Source organism: Trachypithecus francoisi, unplaced genomic scaffold (genome assembly GCF_009764315.1).
Source record: "Trachypithecus francoisi isolate TF-2019V2 unplaced genomic scaffold, Tfra_2.0 Lachesis_group1, whole genome shotgun sequence".
In the NCBI taxonomy this organism is placed as follows: domain Eukaryota; kingdom Metazoa; phylum Chordata; class Mammalia; order Primates; family Cercopithecidae; genus Trachypithecus; species Trachypithecus francoisi.
The window spans coordinates 76,935,385-76,955,653 of NW_022681454.1; the positions used below are offsets into that span (position 1 = coordinate 76,935,385).

Genomic DNA, 20,269 nt, shown 5'->3' on the forward strand with positions numbered 1-20,269 from the left:
TCCTCTTTCCCGGACTAAATCTTAGACAACAGCTCAGACCAGTAATAGATTCCCGCTGGCATGGTCCTATTCCGGGGAGACAAAAGAGATGCAATTGCTACATGTTCTGCAGAATCTTTCAATTAACTCATACACCAGATATTGGTGGAACAGATGACCTTCCAATTGTGAGATTCAAAGGGTCAATGATTGAAGTTTCCACCCATATCTTGGATGTGTTGCCTCTTTGAATAGTGACCACTAACTCATGTGATGTAGGAGTAAAGGAAAAAAATCCAGAGCTGTCCTTTGTCCTTTTATGGTTGGGAACTGCTTTTGTGATATAATCTGGGCTGTATGGTGACAGGTGACTTAGGAATGCATGTGTTAGCTACGCAACCCTTCACTGTCCAAAGTCCTCAAAGACAGTCAGAGGAGCCCCACAGCTGGCATCAGGAAATCTCATGAAATCTCCTGAAGCACACACATTATGTTCAAATTTCTATGACCTAAATGCAGCCCCTTTGGGCAACTATTGCTGTGTTTTTTGGTTTTGCTTTGTTGTTTTGCTTTTTGCTTTTAACATCACTGAGTCCATGAACAGCGGCTCAAACAACGACATTTTTGTGTACTATTTCTTAGCAATGAGGAAAAATCCTTTTTACTTGAAGGGACCATGAGGAGTGGGGAAACAATCCCTGGAGTCTTAAAGATCTGGGCTTGGCCACCTGGACCATTTTCTAGCTTCTTAGGACCTCAGTTCCTACATCTGCAAAATGAGGTGACTGAACTATTGAGGGTCCCTCCTAGATATAAATTCTATGAACTGTTTCTTTAAAAAACTAAGAAAGTTTAGAACATATCTGGCTCATAAAACTTATCACTTTATCAATTACCTATTAATTATATGCATTATGTTTTTTCCATTCCTGGTTTGTTCGCCAACTTTTGCTAGTGGTGTTATTGCTGTGGCTTATTTTGCAAAATAAATGACCTTCAGGGCCTGGGAGAGGCCAGAGTATGGTCTGTAAGTTGCTAAAAGACAGCCAAGTTGTTTCATGTCTCCTCTTTATGTCAGGATGCAGGTCTCTACTCCTGGGGAAGAACATGCTCATGGAGAATGAATAGGTCACAGTCCCATAATACGAATCCCCAACCCCTGTCATCCCACTGCTACCCTGGGGTCAGGCCCAGTGAGGTTTTCTGAGAAGAGTGACTAACATGTGAACCTCAAATCTGCACAGAATATGTGAACCTGCCTTCAGACACACTTCTAAGACATCAGGAAATTACATGAACCACTCAGGGTTCCTTTTAAGTCCTGAGGTTCTACTCTTAGGGGCAAAGTCACGCCTCAGACAGCCTTGGAATTATGAGCCGATGATACGAAGAGACAGCTTCAGTCACCGACCAATTCTGCCCCAGTATATCCAGATTGTGCTAACCTGTGTTTGTCTGTTTGCTTTTTTTGGTGTCGTGTGTATTGAGGAATATGCACTCTGCCTGGACTCCTGCTCCAATAATCCTGTAACTTTATAACCTGCATGCTAAACTCAGCCTATCTATGGATCACCAGTGCTATTCAACGCTACCTTCACAAGATCCCTGTTTCCACTCTATTCGGTGCAGATCTGGGACTATGGCTAGCCAATGAGTATTGACTGCAGTCCTACATTCAATACTATAGCCTTGAGCTGGCACTGGCACAGCACAGAAATTTTTGAGTTCCTGATGCCAGTGAATCCACAGAAAGTTAGGAGGAGAGTATGCTGCTTTTCACAATTCACAGTTTTCCTAATTCTGGCCTCCTGTGAGAAGTTGAAGCCTGTTAGGGGGAAAAAAAAAACGACTGGTAGCACCTGATGGAGTTATCTCTACATCTCTACCTAGGCATTCAAAGAGTTGGGTGGTGTTAGAGATGGTTGTGCTGGTGGTGTGTGTGTGTATTGGGAGTGAACTGAAAAAGTGTGTAAAGTTTTTCCTTGAGGGTATGTAAAGCCCAGATAAGTAAAGTAGTTTTTTGGACTAAGAGGAATCTTAAGGCCAGTGTTCTTCAAATAGTGGGTGATAGATAGCCCATTTAGTGAATCTTGCAATCAATTTAGTGGGTCATGACCAAAATTGCTTAATAACACTAAGTATAATAGAAAAGAAGAGAATAGAGTAAAATACAACATAATGTTGGTACTACTTCTTGATAATTCTGTTTGCAGTTTATATGCATATGTATACAAAACTTTATACATACACATGTTCTGATACAAAACATATTTCTTGCTCTGGATCAAGTAAAAAACATTTCAGAAATACTGATCAAGGAAAATGGCCACATTTCCCAGTAAGTTAGGCATTTAGATGCAAGAGTCAACAACTATTTATCTACACTCCATTGCATATGTGGCAGTCACTCTGCCTAAATCAAGCAAAAGCATTGTGTGCAAAAACAAGCTGAGAGCTGCCAGAGCGATTAAATAAGCTCTCTGACATTGCCAAAGCCAGAGCTGATGTTCACACTGCTGAGATCTCAACTTTGGCTTTGATCATTTTGCTTCTCAAGTACCAAAATTCTACCAGAGTTTCACAAAATCTTCCACTTCTCAATTAAGGAAAAAAGAACACCTTATTAAACATGAGCCTTAGTGGTCACTGAACTTGGTTTTGAGCATAACCTAAATACTCATAATTTGGGGTGGAACTTTAAGAAAGTATTACGCTTTATTTTTCATATATGCTTCACTTTCAACATAAAATTCCGGCCTGGGCTAAAGGAAATAAAATCTGCACACACCAGACACATCTCTGCTGAATCGCATCACCTGATATTTTTCGAATGCCTTTCAAATATCAATTTCAAGGAGTAGAAAGTGACAGTGAAGTCACTACTTGATTTCTACGTGAGACCAGAGAAGTGAAGCTAACTGAACAAGGTTAGATGCTAAATGAGTGAAGAAACCCGGTCTCTTGACTCTGAGCCTGATGTCTAGACACTTGACCAGGCAGGCACTGAGACTAGAAGACTCAGGTGGTCAAGGCATACTGTATTCCTCTCTATCAGTTTTTCAGGGCTTCCCTTCCCAGGCCAAATATCCAAAGCATTTATATGCCACCAGGGCATTAAGTAAAAAATGGAAGAAGACTATTCTGGAACCATTAAATGGAAGCACTATATTATGCTCTTTCATACATGACGTGGGAAATTCCAGAACTTGTTACTAACCGCAGGCAGCTGTGCAGGATGAAGACATGAATGGATTCAAGGAATCTTTAGACACGTGCATCAAGGAAAAATTCCCAGTGGTTTCTGAGGACAGTTAGCGCTATTTTGAAATATGCTTTAATTAAATGAAGTTTGTTGCAAGGGGAACAAATACTGTTTTTTCCATAGATAGTAATATTAGTGAACTGTATTAAACTTTGGCCATGTGCCAGGCTTAAAGTTTTACATGTAACACCTCACAACCACTCCGTGAGGTATTCTATTCCATGTTTTATAGGTAGAAAATGGAAGCTCGGAGAGGTGAAATGATTTGCCCATTGTTACACAGTTAATCCCTGGCAGTGCTAAGACTCAGACCAAGTCTGTCTAATTCCAAGTACCATGCTCTTAATCATTTTGCTGCATTTCAAAAGTGTGTCTTGGGGACACTACTAGATTGAGAGCTCATTCTTTGCAAGGCGTTTGAGTTCTGGAGGGAGACATTGGTTCTGAGTCTCAATTTTCTTACTAGCTAGGAGACTTTGGGCAAGTTCCATAATCTGTTAAGTTTCTGCTCTCTTGTTTGTAAAATAGGAGTGATAATAATACCCAGCTTATTGACTTGTAAGGAATAAATTAGATATGGTATATAAAGCACCTAGCAGAATCTCCAGCAAAAACATTAGCTATTATATTGCTAGCTAGTATTAAGAAATGTTTTATTAGATACCAACGATGGAACAAGAGAAAAAAAGACATTTTTAAAATTAATGAATGGGTATGTTTTGACCATTATATGGCATTTCTTACTTATTATCAAAACAGAGAAAAGGAATTAGGAAGAAGAAAAGAAGGGAAAGGAGAATAGTGGGATATAGAGAATCAAAATGTGAGAAAGAAAAGGGTAAAGAGGCAAAAGAATACTAGGAAGTACATAATAAGAAGGAACGTTAAAGAGCTTTAGATATTGTACAGGGCAATTCAGATTTATTTTGAAGATGGAATAAGGTTTCTTTACCTTGTTTTACCCAAATCCCAGGACATATTAGATCTCACTGGCATATGGCAGTATTCTGGATAGTGAGAAAACAATGTTAACTTTCCTGCAAGTTGCCTACAATTCTGGACAAACACATAAACTAGTAATGTTTGTAATAAATCAGATGCAAAGGCAGTAACGGGCACACATACAATTTTAAATTACAGTTCAAAGAACCATGAGACAAGGAATTTTCCTTTTTTCTAAGATGGCCAGAAACCAAACTATTTCCTAATAATGGCACAAAACTCAGCAGGTGGGTGCAAGGCTCTGGGGTAAAGAGCAAATAGGCTCAGGGAGGCATCCCCCTTTCTCCAAAATACTCCAAGGGGTCTCTGTGGAGATGGAGGCTTCATAGTCTCTGAAAGATAACTGCCAAGGCAGGTGCCTGGTATTCTGGTAAGATTTATTGCCTGTAAATAATGCATTGAGCCTTGATGGCATCTTAATTTTTAAAAATCTATGCCTATGACCTGCCTAATTATGATGGGAGCAAAGTAGGCACTTAATAGATACTTAGCTGGCTGAGTTTTAGTTCTAGCTCACCAAAAGTGAGCAGATTAATTACTAAAACCTTTAAAACACAGTCTTCCAGGTATGAGCAACACCAGGTTCCTCAAATGTGCATTTTTCCGTGGTAAGATGTCAGCTCTGACTCAGGACAAATTATCTTGAGAAATAGTTTCTAACCACTTGAATGAAGGAAGCTCTCTGAAAACAAATTGCACTGTGCTGTTCTCTGCGATGCTCCTGATTCTTTAGTGGGAAACAAATAATGCTGCTAGTTTGTACGAAGAGCCTGTATTGGAATGATAAGCTGAGTTTTCTCTAGTGGGATCCCACAGCCCCCCACTGGAAAGATTCATTCCACATTCTGGTACTGCTGTGATGCTTTATTCATTTCCTTGGGTATACCATACAGAATCCTCAGCCTCATAGAATTCACTCTCCCATGTTATTTATCTTGATAAAATACTGTGGAGTACTGTAAGCATGAGGCATCCCATGCAAAGTTCACTCCCAGGCTTCACAACAGGATTCTCTCTCTCTCTCTTTTTTTTAAGATGGAGTCTCACTCTGTTGCCCAAGCTAGAGTGCAGTGGTGCAATCCTGGCTCACTGCAACCTCCCCCTCCCAGATTCATGTAATCCACCTGCCTCAGCCTCCCAAAGTGCTGGGATTACGGGCATAAGCCACCGTGCCCAGCTCACAACAGGATTCTCTAGGTGAGTTTTCCTTTCCTACTTATTAATTGGAAAGCTGCCAACTACTGGAGGAGAGGAAGGCAGAGATCCTTTATGTAACTCTGAAAGTCAAAATGGTCTTTTCTTTAGATTCCTGAGTTACTATCAGCTGCCACTCAACCACTGCCAAATCACAGCTGGAAAAGTAGCTAATATATCATCAATTACTCCTAACAGAAGAAATACAGCCAGGGCAAGAAAAGACTATCTTGAGAATACTGCTTCACCATGTAGGAGTGATCTAGTAAGACAGACTCAAGAGCTTCAAAAGATACAGTCTACACCTGGGCCCCAACTCTGAGCTTATATGGCAGAAGGAGAGGTTGTAGTGTGCAAAGGGGTCTCATGTCACAGTGGGTTTTAGCCTTGCTTCTCCCACAACCCCATGACAGAGGATGATCACAGAGCTCAAAGCTTATGTGCAACTCCCTTGTCCTAGCAATATCACAACTCTTTCTCTCACATTCAACAAAGCTTATAAAAGCACAGGATAGAATGACTTACAAAGGTCCAACTACGAATGCACTCGAACTTTTTTGGGTATCTAAGTACTAATGCCAGTACCCAAGCACTGATTCTTAGTAGTAGCCATACCAGTACTAGCACTAATACCAGTACCTAAGTACAACTAATAAGAACAATGTTGGGGAATTCACTGTCTTAGAAAACTGCTGCCATGAATGCAGGAAGCTGGAAGCCATACTCTGATGTCATTAGGGTGACAACAGATGCCTGTTTCTTCCCCCATTTCCCAATTTCAGAGGGCAAGTACAGGGCCTTTTCTTTACATTCTGTACACTTACCTTCTGGGCTGCCTGAAGCCTACAGTTTCCTGATCAAACATGAGATTCTTCCATCTGGTAAATTATCCTCCATCAGAGACACCACGCCATGGGAATGTGCATGCCCCATGTAGAAGCTCAGTAGGGCCCTTGGTATGATATGACCAAAAGCTCCTACAGTATGAGTCAGGTGAGGGCAGGTACTGTTGGATTGGCTTTGGACATAGTTCTAATTCCAGTAAGGATAAAACAGCCAGTGGGGGATCCAGTCCAGGATTCTGCTCTGACAGTTGCTCTGAGAAACCCTGTGTGAAGCAGCTCAACTGTCCGCCCCGTGACTGTGCATGCATCCCTCCCGACCCTGCAGTTACAGACACATCAAGTAACCTCACTTGCAGTCACCTTCCATCTAAGGCCCCATGTGAATATATATAATCTTTTCATTGAAAGGTATCAATGAAAAAGGAGGGAGAGGAGAGGGCAGAGATGAGATGCTTTAGTCCCATTCAGCACTTTTTACTTTCAGAGGACAGAAAAATGGCAACTCAAGGAAGTGTCTCTTCCCTCACATCTGACAAAGATTCGCTGAGAACCGCACTGCATATCAAGAGAGCTGGCTGAGAGCACAGGCCAGTAGGTTGGGGCTCGAAATCACAGCTTTAGGTACCCTTCAGGCTGCAGCCAATGCCTCCTGCCCATCCTCCTCTCCATCAGTATCTACCTAGGGCAAATGCCAGACATTGCTTCTTTATAAAACAGACTAGGCATGGTACATAACATAGTCTACATTTTGCTTGAATCTTATGTAAAAGAAGAGAGAGAAAACGCAATTCAATGTTTGCAAGGAAAATAAAATCTGTTTACATGCCAGTGACCTTGAGTGCAAATTATCTGCTACCTCAATCAAACATTGGAAGTTTGATTTTTCCTTTACTTCAATGAAGGGCACTAGGGACTGAATGTCTGAGACAGAATATAGGTACTAAGGTACCATTAGGTATTCTGCTCTTGTATCTGACTTCAGGAAACACTTTGTCCCAGCCAAACCAATGACTCATCCTATGCCACCAGTGTTACAATAGGAGCTTGATTTGCTGCAGTAGAGCAAACAGCGCAACACTCCTTAGAAAAGCTCTGCTCCAGCATTTCTGGAAGATTAATTAAAGTCAGTGCAGGAAATGGAAAATCACTTTTACCATTTTACATTAAAGAGAGATGACCAAAACACAATTGAAAGTACCAAAGGCTTTAGTTCAGAAAACCAGTAAACATTTCTGCATTTGCTTGCTTTTGGTTACTGTTGTTTAGTTTTGTTTTGTTTTTTCTTGGCATGTGACAAAAGATAGCATAGGTATCAGAGCCAGGGAGATTTTCAGGTATTCTGAGATTAGACATTCTAAAGAAGTGATAAAATTGCTAGCAACCATAGACCAATGGTAACTGGTAGAGTCTTTTGATTTAGATTTCATACTTGAATTCATTCAACAATTATATATTACTTATCCACTATGAGACTTTATAGAAAATACTAAGATAATATAATATATTCCTAATGTAGTAAATAAGATAGGAAGTGATATACTCCATGAGAAGGGGGTGGTTATTTCAAGGATGGAATTATCATTTCTAAATGAAGGCAGCTTTCTTGTAGAAGGGAAAATGAATTGGCCTTGAAAGATGAATAAAACACAGAATGCTTGGAAATCAGAGAAAATTTTGAGTAATGAGCACAAATAAATGAAGGTGAGAAAACGCAGGGAGTCAGGGAGCAGAGGGTAATTAATGCTGCCTGCAGCAGAGGACACTTAGGAGAGATATCGGCTAGACTGGAAGGGCAGCTTAGGATGGGATTTGTGGGAGACTGTGAAACAGATTAAGCGCATGGCTATGTGGGAAATGTGTTCCACCTTCACGATTTGTGAGCAGAAGTTTTATTTAAAACTTTAACAAACAGAGCAGACAGGACAGCCACAGGGCTGGGCAAGGTCCTGGAGGCCCACTTCTGGGCCAGGTATTAACCCTTTCGTTGTGGACTGTAGGGTGGTATGGGGGTATCCCAAGAAGGGTTAGAACAGCTAGTGTGTGGGAAATGGGAGGCATTTGGGAGTCTGATGGAAATGACTATTTACCAACGAGTACAGAGTATTTCAGAATTTTACCACCTGATACAGCCATCCTGATGTATATACTAGCTGAATTTTAGCAACAGAGTAAAAAACACATCTACATCAAAACCAAATCTAAGCTGTGGATCTGTAGCCTGGACCTCTACTTGGATGTCCGTAGGTACCTCCGTATGTCTAAAACCAAACCCATCATGTTCTTTCCTAAATGTGTAACACCTTATGATTACTTCACAAAATGGGAGCATAAGTCATCCAAGTGCTCACACCAAAACTGTGGGGATCATTATCAGGCCCATAACATCATTGCCAGCATATGAACCCCCCTCCTGGTTTTAGGGAACCTCCATTATGTAAATTTTAATGGGAGCCAGGACTACTCCCTATTTCATACTCTATACTCCACATTTCACACTCTGTACTTCTGCCTTCAGAATCTTCTCAAGTTTCCAGAATGTTAGACTAGAAACCAATATAAGGTGGTCCTGAGTCTCAGGTAGTCTCCCATTTTCCCAGTAAGACAATCCTCCTGTCTCCCAGCAAAAGAGAAGAAGAAAAGTCTTTGGAAGACTTTTTGTTCAATTTAAATATATACTATCTTTGAACTCACAGACATAGAGAGCAGAAGCATGGTTCCAGAGGCCAGGAAGGGGAGTAAGGGGCTTTGAGGGAAAGGGGGATGGTTAATTGATACAAAAAAAAAAAAAAGTTAGAAAGAATGAATAAGACCTACTATTTGAAAGTACAATAGGGTGACTACAATCAATAACTTAATTGTACATTCTTAAATAACTTAAAGAGTGTAATTGGATTGTTTGTAACTCAAAGGATAAATGCTTCAGGGGATAGGCACCTCATTCTCCATGATGCTTATTTCACATTACACACCCATGTCAAAATGTCTTATGTACCCCATAAATATATACACCTGCTATGTATCCACAAAAATAAATAAAAAAAAAAGAAAGCCATTTTAAAAATCCAATGCTATTTTATACTGGATTATGTGCTATTTTGGAGAAAATTATAATACAAATTTGAGCAAAAAGCCAGGTGTTTTGTTTTTTAATATAGTGTATTTGTTTATAGACTAAGTTGCTACAAAAAAGAGGCTCCAAAATACAGTGACTTAAACAAGTTAGGAGTTCATTTCTCTCTCTTCTAACATTCCTTATGTTGATGAGTGGCACGGGACAAGTAGATGCTGCCACTCTTTCTATTCTTCCTATTTTGTTGTTCCACCATCCCCTAAGGCCTTGATCTTTGGTTGATCACCATCCCCTAAGGCCTTGATCTTTGGTTGATCACCATCCCCTAAGGCCTTGATCTTTGGTTGATCACCATCCCCTAAGGCCTTGATCTTTGGTTGATCACCATCTCCTAAGGCCTTGATCTTGATCTATGTTTGAGGCTCCCTCAAGGGCACGACATCCACAGCCTACTCTTGAAGGGAGCGAGAGAAAGGCAAGGACAAGCTGATTTCTTTTAAGAGAGTGAGACAGAAACTGCTCATACCACTGTTAAGAATTTAGCTGGTGGACACAGCCCACTGTAGGGGAATCTGGGAGGTAGATTCTACCCAGCCATCCGTATTCTTTGCCAAAACATGGGGAAGTTCTGTTAGTGAAAAGGATAAAGGGAAAATAGATAGTGGGGGCCATCAGGAGCTTCTCCAAACTTGGGACTCTCAAATGACAGTATCTATAGGATTTTCTCTGGGGTGGTTCATGCGCTTTAGGGTGCATCCTTCTACCCTACCCTTTACCTGGTGCACCAGGCTGCTTGTAGTCATCATGAAGTGTACAAACTTCCACGTACTCTTGTTTTCACATAGGGTCCTCGCTCCTCCCCTCCCTTGCCTGCTATCTTGGAGCCTGGTGGTCCTCTGATTTTCTTTTTCCAGAGGATGAACTTCTGGTTTTGTGTGGTGGCAGAGGAGCCTTAGTTCCCTATCAATCTGGAATGGGAGTAGGAAAATGGGGTTCAAGTGCTCCATGACAGATTTTTCTCCTAAAATCCCTATCCTTGACCTCCCATCGCCTCTGCCTCCTGTGACCCCCGACGTCTTTTTCTGAGCTTTTCAGGGGTTCTTTGAGTGCTCATCCTTGCAGGAACGTAGGTTTGACCTTACCACTTTCTCGCCATTCCTGCACCACTGTTCAGTCTTCATAAATCCTAGTTCAGGGCTACACATCTCCTAGTGTCACCAAAGCTTGCATGGCTATATCTTGTTCTCTTTATTATTTAGGGGATTTGGAAGAGGAGAAGGAAGTGAAAATAGCTTTACTCTACGTGAAACTGGAAACATTTTTTTCATCTGTATATGATGCTATAACTGGAAATTTTATCTCAAGCCACAAATATCCATTTGCTTAAAATAAGGACAGTTTTATTTTTCCGTTCATCCTGTGGCTGTATACTCATGATATCCACAAAGTAACCACTAATTCTATTTCATTTTCAAGTGATTTTTAGAAGGTTTATTGGCAATGATATTCAAGATCTGCAATTGTGAAGTCATCCCCCACCCCAACACTCCACTAAATCTGTACTGAATTTCTTTGCTTCCTTTTATGATGACCTCCATAGGCATACAAACTAGCAGTGACAGAGGTAGTTTCAGGCTATTGTTTCTTACTTTGTCATTCAAAATAAAGTAAATCAGAGAGTATCCTGTAATACAAAAGATTTTTAAAAATCTAAATACAAGGCAACTCTCTTTTTTCTGAGATATTTTTGGGGAACAAAACTTACTTTATATTTTGGCATGAAAGAACCAGACTTTCTTACACCCTCCTATTTTTGCTCATATGAGGCCATGTACACAGAACACGCCCTTCAGTTTCTCCCTCTGGCTCACTCCTACTCATCCTTCCAAACTCATTTCAGGTGCTGTCTCCTACAGGGAGCCTTCCTTGATCTCCTGATCACCTGATCACCTCCAAGAGCTCGTCCAAAGGCTGATCAGGTACTGCACCTGTGTGTTTCCATGGCACCCACTGTTAGCCTTAAACTGCATTTCCTGTACTGTAATCTCTGGTTTATCTGTCAGTCTCCCCCACTAAACCATGAGCTCCTGGAGGGCAAGGTCCATGTCCTCCTTATCTTTACATTCCTAGCATCTACTAACCATGCCTGGAACATAGCAGTCTCTAGTTATGTATTCACTTATTAAATGAATAAGAGAAATGCCAGTTTCCAAAGAGAAACAAAAGTCCCTTGATAAAATTAGAGCCAGAGGAATTGAGAGGGGTAATTCAGCTTAGTTGCTTTTATTCACTCATTCTCTCGGTGACTTTATTAATTGAGCAAGCACAGAAAACTTCTATAAGACTCCATGAAACAGAATTTCAGAAACTAAAGTTTATCTTGGAGAACTGAACCATTGATTGATGGTCAGATAAAAAGATGTATAAACTTGTGCTTTCAGAATTTCTTTTACTCAAGGCCCTTTGGTTGCAATAAATAGAAATCCACTCAAGTTAGAAATGAGGACTAATGGATCCAGAAAGCACACAAGCCCTGTACTGAGTAACCACACTGGAGTGAAAAGCTAAGGAAAATTTCATAAACACTTTATAGTCTGCCCTTTTCCATACATCAACCAGAAACACAAAAGAAAATGGCAATTATTATAACATGGACTTTGCAGGCTGAACAGCTGATAACGCTCTGAGCTCCTTTCCTGCTTTCCCCTACTCTACCCACCGTAATGCAGGCCCATCCATCATGCTGACAGCGTGGCAGGGCATCTGCAAACCTGGTGGGTGTGTGAATGGACTTAATCACAGCTGCACAGTGGAACTCTTGGGGGGGCGGGGCAGCACAGCTCACCAGACACATAAGAGTAAGTTTCTGAAATAAGTTTCAGGAATGGCCTGAAGTCACAGAAGACAAACCTAAGAATCTTCTTTTTGAAGATCAAAATGGGTGTGGTGGCTCATGCCTGTAATCCTAGTGCTTTGGGAGGACTGCTTAAGGTAGAGTTTGAGACAAGCCTGGGCAATACAGCAAGATCCTGTTTCTACAAAAAAAATTAGCCAAGTGTCATGGCGCATGCTTGCAGTCCCAGCTACTAGGGAGGCCGAGGCAGGAGGATTGCTTGAACTCAGGAGTTGGAGGCTACAGTGAGTCACGATCACACTACTGCACTCCAGCCTGCATGACAAAGTGAGACCCTGTATTTAAGAAAAAGAAAAGGATCAGGCATGCAGTTGGCTAAACAGAAGAGCAATTGTGTCTGAGCTCTGCTTAAAATTGTGATTGGCCTCCTAATGCCAGAAAAAAAGGCAAACCAGGAAAAAATGTACAATACACAAAACAGTGTTGATGAGTTTTGTGTAATTTGTTCCTCCAAGGAATTTCTCTGCGGTACCCCACTCCCCCCTCCAGTCTGTGTTAGGAATCCTCCTGCCTCACCTCCACATGCTACAGTGCAATCCTTTGGCATATCTCTATCATGGTGTTTTTCGTCCACGTCCTCCTTGATCTTCCCCACTTCCTGAGGTGGGGAATAATGCCATTTCTTATAACCCATTTCATATGCCTTTTGGGACAATGAAAAGTATACATATCTAATAAATGAATACTATGTCTTACAGCTCTGTATTATCAGTGTCTAGTATGTGTCTGGAGCATATCAGATGGATGACTAAGAAAAAGAATAATTGAAATTAAAATATCTGGAATTTAATGGCCTTTTAAAAGTCCTGTTTAAAAAACCTGTCATAGGTTTAATCATTCCTCCTGACTTTCATCTCATTCATTTCACACACAAACAGCAGAACAGATGTTCATCGGTACTATCTAAAGTGTGCATATTCTAGAAGTCTATAATTTTGAGGTAATTATAAGATAAAGCTTTTTGTGTTAGTCTGGTGTTGTTAACACACAAGAGTCTGGGGCAGGGGGTGGGAGCAGGGGTCCCAGGACATGGGGAAGCTGAACGCTCATTGACTCTGAAGATGGCTAACTTTGTTATCACAAAGGTTGATTTAACTTGACAATATCTATCCTATTTCTAGGTTTAGACACTTGTTTTTAAGGTGCAAAGACAACCTGAATCCAGGTTCAGTCCTGCTTATTAAATGCAATGAGATGACATCTAGGTCATCTCAATTCAGCTAAACTTAGGGGACAGGGAGGTTTCGATGGCTCTCTGTATCATTCTTGGATGAAAACATTCTCAGATGAAACATGTCAACATGTACTTTGACATTAAAGGCCAGTCTCCACGTCTGCGAATGGAGCATGATGACACCCACTTCACAAGGCCATGCTAATCTCTTTCTTGTTTCCCCAAGGAAATAAAAATAACCTCTCAAATTATCTTCCCACAGACATCTCACAAAATGAAAGTTTCTAAGTTCTATAATATTATTATTAAATAATATTTATTATTATCATTTTTTGAGCCTGTCGTGCAGGTGGGAGTGCAGTGGCACCATCTTGGCTCACTGCAACCTCCGCCTCCCAGGTTCAAGTGATTCTCCTGCCTCAGCCTCCTGAGTAGCTGAGATTACAGGCACATACCACCATACCCGGCTAATTTTTGTATTTTTAGTACAGACGTGGTTTCACCATGTTGGCCAGGCAGGTCTCGAATTCCTGACCTCAAGTGACCTGCCCGCTTCGGCTTCCCAAAGTGCTGGGATTACAGGCACGAGCCACTACACCCCGCCTGAAGTGCTGATGTAATCTTTACATAAGTTCAGAAAACTTTGAACTTGGTACTTTTGGTGACTCTGTTTCCTAATCAGTGAAAGGAGGGACTTTGAACTAACTGATCTTTAAAACCCTAACTACAAATTTCAGGAAGGATGTAAACGGGCAGCTCACAAAAGAAATAAAAATGGCCAGTACACAGGTACAGATATTTTCTTTCTTTTTTTTTTTTTTTGAGACGGAGTCTTGCTCTGTCACCCAGGCTGGAGTGCAGTGGCGCGATCTTGGCTCACTGCAAGCTCCACCTCCCGGGTTCACGCCATCCTCCTGCCTCAGTCTCCTGGGTAGCTGGGACTACAGGTGCCCACCACCATGCCCAGCTAATTTTTTGTATTTTTAGTAGAGATGGGGTTTCACCGTGTTAGTCAGGATGGTCTCGATCTCCTGACCCGCCTTGGCCTCCCAAAGTGCTGGGATTACAGGCACGAGCCACCGTGCCTGGCCACAGGTACAGATATTTTCAACATCAGTAGCAACCAAAAAAGTAAATTTACAAAATGAAATACCATCTTAAAAAAAAAAAATCAGATTGGCAAAGATAGAAAAAGAGTAATAATATCCTTCTTTAGCAGTGTCAGGAAGAATCATTTTCATCACTGTACAATATCTGGAGTGGCTATTTGGCAATATGTATCAAAAGTCCTAAAATAACGTGGCAGAGTGTATTTTCCAGAAATGGCTGCACCGCTATATCCATCCTCTCCATGTTCTTACAATGAGTTGTTGATGCTGCTCCACTGACAGGTGGGAGTCTATGTGACCTGCTCCACCTGGGTGGGCCTGTGACTGTAGTGGAAGGGATGCTGCATGGTTTCCAAGGCTAAGTTAGAAAAGAGGACAATGCTTCCACCTGCAGCTCTACTGGGACACAAGGCTTTGAAGCCCTAAGTGGCCATGTAAGAAGTCCAGCTACCCTGAAGCCAACATGTAGAGAGACCATATATAGAGAAAGATGCCAGAGGGATGCCAGCTGCCATAGCTGTTCTAGCCCCCTGCTCTTTGACTCTTCCCAGCACTGGCAACACACATGTGAGTGAAAGAGCCTTCAGAAGATTCCAGCCTGCAGTCTTCAAGCCTCCCCAGCCAATGTCAATTGGAGTAGACATAAGTTGTCTTGACTGAGTCATATCCAGACTGCAGATTCGTGAGTAAATTAAATGTGGTTGTTGTTTTAAGTACTCAGTTTTGGGGCAGTTTGTTATGTAGCACTGGATAACTAGAAAATTATGTAGACTGCTGGGTTAAAAGACATTTATATATCTGGATGGATAAATAATTAGTTCAGAGGTAGTTGTTACATAGCACTAGATAACTAGATTATACAATACATATAACATATATTTTCATGTTATAGATATAACATTTATAATATGTGAAAGTATATATTGCTAGGTTATAAGATATCTATACATATCTCCTATATTTATACATACTATACATATATGCCCATATTTACATCTACTGACTGATTCATCCATTGCTCTATCTACATATGTGTGTGTGTGTGTGTGTGTATGTATATGTAATATTTTTAACCTAGATATGAATTTCTGCTAGGAAAATACTTAGAAAGTATACAAAAATATGGTTACATGGCATTCTTTCTAAAACTAAATACTGTGAAACCATTTAAAATGCTCAGCAACAGGCAAATGATTAAACATTTTATATGCATATAATCAATAATAGGTAGTCAAAAAAAGTGATAACGTGACGCTGCATTTACTGACAAGCTAGTGAGTAATGAATCCAAATTTTGATTAAAATCAAATCAAAATCAACCCAATTCTTTGCACCTAAGGTCCATCTTTCTTACCAATTTTTTATAGGACTTAAATGCATACAAGTGAATTTAATCTATAAAAAACTAGATTAATCATACTCATCATGGCTCAAGCCTGGGTCTCTTTAAATTATGTATTTATTTACACAAAGATATTAATGCATATTGGTTTCATTTTAATAAAAAGGAATTATAATCTGTAACTCATTCTATAATTTGCTTTCTTCATTTTATTATATATATCGTAGATATCCCTCCAGGCCACATATTTAAATTTAACTCATTCTTTCAACCTTTCCCCCTATTAATGGACACTTCAGCTATTCCAGGTTTTTTCCTTTATATCACTATAAGCAATGTTAAATAAAGATATTCATACATCTTAGGCACTGGTGATTTTATTTCTATAGCATAAATTCTAAATTATGAGAGTGCTGGGTCAGTGTGAATTGAAATGTTAATATACATTGCTAAATTACATTTCAAAGGGGTTATAGCAATTCATACTCCAAAAAGTGATGCATGAGATTTCCCTGAATCTTCACCAACAACACATCCCTCCCAATCTCTGATTGGTGGGAAATGGTCTGAAGTTATGCATTTTTAACATATTTAAAATATAAACATTTGCAATACATTGCAAATATATTTTTTTGTTTGCTTTTTAACTTTTCTCATGGCATATTTTGCAGCACAAAAGTTTTTTTTTCAGTCTTTGAAAATATTTTTATTGGTTGCATCTAAATTAATCTTTCTTTTTTTTTTTGAATAGAGGTACATATTTTTCTCTTTTTTTTGCAGTTTCTTTTTTTTTATTATTATTATACTTTAAGTTCTAGGGTACATGTGCATAACGTGCAGGTTTGTTACATATGTATACTTGTGCCATGTTGGTGTGCTGCACCCATCAACTCGACAGCACCCATCAACTCGTCATTTACATCAGGTATAACTCCCAATGCAATCCCTCCCCCCTCCTCCCTCCACATGATAGGCCCCGGTGTGTGATGTTCCCCTTCCCGAGTCCAAGTGATCTCATTGTTCAGTTCCCACCTATGAGTGAGAACATGCGGTGTTTGGTTTTCTGTTCTCGCGATTGTTTGCTGAGAATGATGGTTTCCAGCTGCATCCATGTCCCTACAAAGGACACAAACTCATCCTTTTTTATGGCTGCATAGTATTCCATGGTGTATATGTGCCACATTTTCTTAAAAATTAATCTTTCTTTTGCTGCCCATTTTCAAGGTATTGAGCATTCTTTAGTTTCCTTCCCCACACCCTGTTTTCTCACGTCATTGAGCCATCGTCCTATGTGACTCCTGGTTCCCATATGTCATCTCTGCCCCACAGTGGCCCACCTGTGTGAGTAGTTCAAGGCTGACATCTCTTCTGACTGGTTAGTGCCTAGTCCTGCCAATATTCAGTGCTGAATTTTGAATGTCGTCTCTGACTGAAATTAGTTTCCTTAGCCACTGTGTTTGCTCAGGCTGCCACAATAAAGTACCACAACATAGGAGGCTTAAACAAAAGATGTTGATTCTCCCTCAGTTCTTAGAGGGGAAGTCTGAGATCAAGGGCCATGTTCCCTCTGAAGGCCCTAGGGGAAGATCTTTCCTTTCCTCTTCCAGCTTCAGGTGGTGGCTGGCGATCTTTGGTGTTCTTTGGCTTGTAGACACATCACTCCAGTCTCTTCACATAGCCTTCACATCCTCTTCCTTGAGCATGTTTTTCTCTCCAAAGTCTCCCTTTTAAGGACATCAGTCATGCTGGATTAGGGCCCACCCTAATGACCTTACTATAACTGCATCACCTTTGTAAAGACCCTGTTTTTATTAAGTAAGGTCACATTCTGAGGCCCTGCGGATTAAGTTTCCAACATAGCATTTTTCAAGGACACAATTCAGTTCTTAACAGCCACCAGCTACCCAGCCCAGATAACTTAGTCTGTGGTGGAGGCCCAGATTCATGCACAGATGGTGGGCAGGGCAAACCCACAGTCGGTAAATAGGTTCTTGTCTTAGAACTCTGGCCGGAGAAAGCATGCCCTCTTGAACTCCGCCTTCCCAACCCTTGTCTTGTAGGTGCATCTACACAGATATAGATGCATGTAGTTTGTCTTTTCCTGTGTGAATGGGATCATAAAAGTTTTAAATTTTCTATAGCCAAACCAATCCATTTTTCCCTGTATGGTTGCTTAGACCTTTGTTTCAAAAGCTGAATCTACTATCAACAATGAGCATTTGTGGATGTGGGAGCAGTTAACAGACTAATCTGGACATGGTCATACTTTCTACTCTAAGCATGTGGTGTGTGACCTTCAATTAGTACTTTGCTGCCACTGTCCTGAGAGACTGTACACTTGTGCAACTGTGAGTTCTAGACAAATGGTTTGTCTGATACTTTTGTTCAAAGAGAGCAATTCCACTACTCAAAAAACTTAGCTTTTACTGATAGAGACGTGAGCTGGTATTTAATGAGTCTGTAGCACTACAGAGCATGCTAATTTCTTTCTTGTTTCCCCAGGGAAATAAAAATAACCTCCAAAATTATCTTCCCATAGACATCTCACAAAATGAAAGCTTCCAAGTTCTGTAACATTTCATTGCTCCTAAACAGAATCCTTAAATGGTTTATGCAAATCCAGGTGGCTCCAGCCTTAGATGTCTTATCTGTTTTTGATGAAAGCTCTGACTTGACAAATACCCCCAAGATGTATTGCTTTATGGCATTTGGTCAGATAAGACTTAACGGGAGCTTTTACAATTTTTTCCCGTACTCCCACTATATCTTTAAGGATACAATCATGTGAATATAGGGTAAGGCATTTTATTTCTTTTAAAATCCATAGTTTGTAGACACGTTAAAGTCTACTATATCACAATGTGCACACAAATGCAATGAATTGTTGAAAACATGCCCTTAAACCCAACAGGACTCTACTCTATGAATTAAATTGGAGGTGGAACAGAGGGTGTATCTTGCCTAAATTCCTGTTTGTGCTTAGCAGAAAATCAGTTCCCGTGGCTTTAATAGCACCACTATAATAATTTCTAAGCCTATATTTTCAGCTTTAGTCTTCTACTTACGTTCCAGTTGTCTACTGAAACATTTTCACTTGAAGCCACATCATATATAATTGTCAGATGAAAACGAATTAATCAATACCCCCACCGCTTCCCAGTTTCTAGTACCACTAAGGCTTTAAACCTGGTGGTTACCTTTGTCCTATTCCATGCCTTTCCTTGACCCTATCAAGTCCTGGCTCTTTAACCATTCTTGGTTGACTCTTTAATCATTTTTCTCTAAGCTTTGTTTCACTATTTTCCCTTTTTACAAAAATAATATTTTTATTATAACAAACAGAGTTTAAAAATTTATGGAATCACCACACAATGTTCATAGCAGTGTTATCTATCATTGTTGATAAGTGGGAACAACCTAAATAAATATCCATCAACTGATAAATAAACAAGATGTTATACAGATCCACACAATGGAAAATATTATTCAGTCATAAGAGGAATGAAGTACTTATTCATGCTACAATATGGATGAACCTTCACATTACGCTATGTGAAAGAAGCCAGAGTAATTCCATTTATTCTGATAGTCTGATAAGGCAAAACCAGGGGACAGAAAACAGGTCAGTGATTGCCAGGGTCTATCAGAGAGGAGGAACACGGAGTGATTGCTACTGAGTATCAATTTGTTTCAAGGGTGATGAAAACTCTAAAACTGGATAGTGGTGATGGCTGCATGACACTGTGAATATAGTAAAAAAACACTGAGTTGTATACTTTAAAAGGGTGAATTTTTTGGTATGTGAATTATATCTCAATAAAGCTATTATTAAAAATGATGGACTCTACTAGATCTAGTGAGTCCAGAGAGATTGCAGGATACATCAATATATAGAAATCAACTGTCTTTCTACATAACAAACAACTGAAAATTGAAATTATAAAAAAGCCCGGGCGACAGAGCGAGACTCTGTCTGAAAAAAATAAAATAAAATAAAATAAAATAAAATAAAAATGACACCATTTGTAAAATAGAACATACTTAGGGATAAATCTGACAAAAGATGTGAAAGATCTGTACGCTGAAAACTACAAAACAATTATAAGAGAAATAAAAAATAACCTATATAATTGGAGAGATAAACCATATACATGGGTTGGAAGACTCAATATTGTTATTCATTCTCCCCAAATTGACTTATAGATTCAACACAATCCCAATCAAATTCTCATCAGGCAGTTTTGTTGAAGTTGACTGATTCTCAAATTCATATGAAACTGCGAAGTAGCTAAAGTTGCCAAAACAGGTTTTTAAAAGATGAAGAAAACTGGGGAAATAACACTATCTGACTTTAAGTCTTATAAAGGCGCAGTAATCA

At 40.0% G+C, this 20,269-nt stretch overlaps 1 protein-coding gene across 4 annotated transcripts in view; it reads right to left on the minus strand.

The window, feature by feature from the left end:
• The window catches only part of CRACD (capping protein inhibiting regulator of actin dynamics), a 295,533-nt gene that overhangs the window by 75,781 nt on the left and 199,483 nt on the right, over positions 1–20,269 (minus strand). The window contains exon 1 of one of the 4 annotated variants that reach the window (XM_033214597.1): positions 6,262–6,471. The exons of the other annotated variants lie outside the window; for them this stretch is intronic. The gene's annotated coding sequence lies outside the window, so the exon portion shown is untranslated. Of the gene's footprint in view, positions 1–6,261; positions 6,472–20,269 lie in introns of those variants that run through there. 4 annotated transcript variants of the gene reach the window in all.